Source organism: Aptenodytes forsteri, unplaced genomic scaffold (genome assembly GCF_000699145.1).
Source record: "Aptenodytes forsteri isolate BGI_AS27 unplaced genomic scaffold, ASM69914v1 Scaffold26, whole genome shotgun sequence".
Classification (NCBI taxonomy): domain Eukaryota; kingdom Metazoa; phylum Chordata; class Aves; order Sphenisciformes; family Spheniscidae; genus Aptenodytes; species Aptenodytes forsteri.
This window is the reverse complement of record NW_008794125.1, coordinates 2774709-2776211: the sequence shown is the minus strand read 5'-3', so window position 1 is coordinate 2776211 and position 1503 is coordinate 2774709.

Here is a 1503-nt window from a genome sequence, read left to right as displayed (position 1 = left end):
GGGCGGGAGCTGCCGCCCGAGCCGGGCCACCCAGGGCTGGAGTCCGAGCCCTTCACCGGGCTGTGACCCCACCGTGGCCCCCCGGCCCTGCCACGTGCTACCCGGTTAATGATAAACCCGGTGGCCCCGGTGCCAGCGCTGGGGCACCTGGAGCCACTGGGTCAGAGCCGGCGATGGGACGAGTGAATAAATGACTCCCGCCAGGCACCAGTGCGTGCGCTGTCCTTTGCCACCCACCACTGCAGTGTCCCCGCTGCCGGTGACAAAGGGTCACCACTCCGCATGGCCCTTGGGGGGCTGCCGGCTGCCCTGGCAGCAGGAAGAGGTGGGAAGCACGGTGCCGGCAGGAGCCAGCAGCCCGTGTTTACTCTGCAGGCCCAAGTCGGTGGATCCCATCCCCTTATCTCAGCTGCGCCAGGGCAAAGGGCGACGTGGGGCCTCATAAAGAGCCCGGCTGCCAGCACCCGGCAGGGACCCGCCACCACCTCGGGGACCCGCTGCACCCCACAGCTCCCCTGCCCCACGGCAGGGCCGGGGAACCGGACCCACACAGGAGAGCAGGGCTGACCCACGGCACAGGGAGGGCCCCCACCGCCAGACCAGGCTCTCACCAGAGCCCGTGGCCCCGGTGCTGTTACCAGGGCCCGGCAGAGGCATTCCCTGCTCTGTCAAGGCCAACAAAGAGCCGCCAAAGGGAAAAGCACCGGGGAAGGGGCAGCTGCCCCCCTGCCTTAAGCACTCCAGCCCTGCTGGTGGGCTGAGGAAAGCTGGGGGGGGGCCTGGCCTCCCCACCAGGGTCATGCCCTCCCAGCACCAGCAGCAGGGACGGGGCTCAGCTCAGCCCTGGGGGGCTACTGACAGACATGGCGCTGAGCCTGGGCAGCAGCAATGAAGGAAACAGGGATGCAAGAGACGGGCAGCACCACAATAAAAGTACAAACAGGCTTTATTTGAGCACAGTATCCCGTAGTCGAAAGCCCCCCCAGGCACCAGGATGCCCCTGCCCAAGCGAGGAGGGGGTAGCACCGGGCCCGTGGCTCCAAGCCAGGGCAGGGGGCAACACCAAGGTGAGGGGCAAGGATAGTGGGAGATGGGGGAGCTCAGGTGCCAGAGCTGGAGCCCTCCTCATCACCCAGGGGAGTCCAGGCTCTGCTCCCTCCCCCTGGCCAGATCCAGGGCTGGTGGTGGGTTTTGGGGTGCCTGGCAGGGCCCAGGCTGCTGGGAAGGGCCAGAACAAGCTGCAGGAAGTGCAGAAACACACCCAGGGGTGACTCTGGACCCCAGCATGGGCGGAGGGGAGAGGCAGCAGCAACGGTGGGAGGAGGGCAGGAGTAGCAGAGGGGCACGCGCTAGGTACACAGGCTGCAGGACCAACACTGCCCCAGAGCAGGCAGCTCTCCCCTCCCCATCCCTGCCCCGAACCCCCAAACCCCACATGCAGGTTGGGGTCAGAGCAGCCGAGGGAGCCAAAAAACAAACAGAGGCGGCAGCTGCTGAACCAGC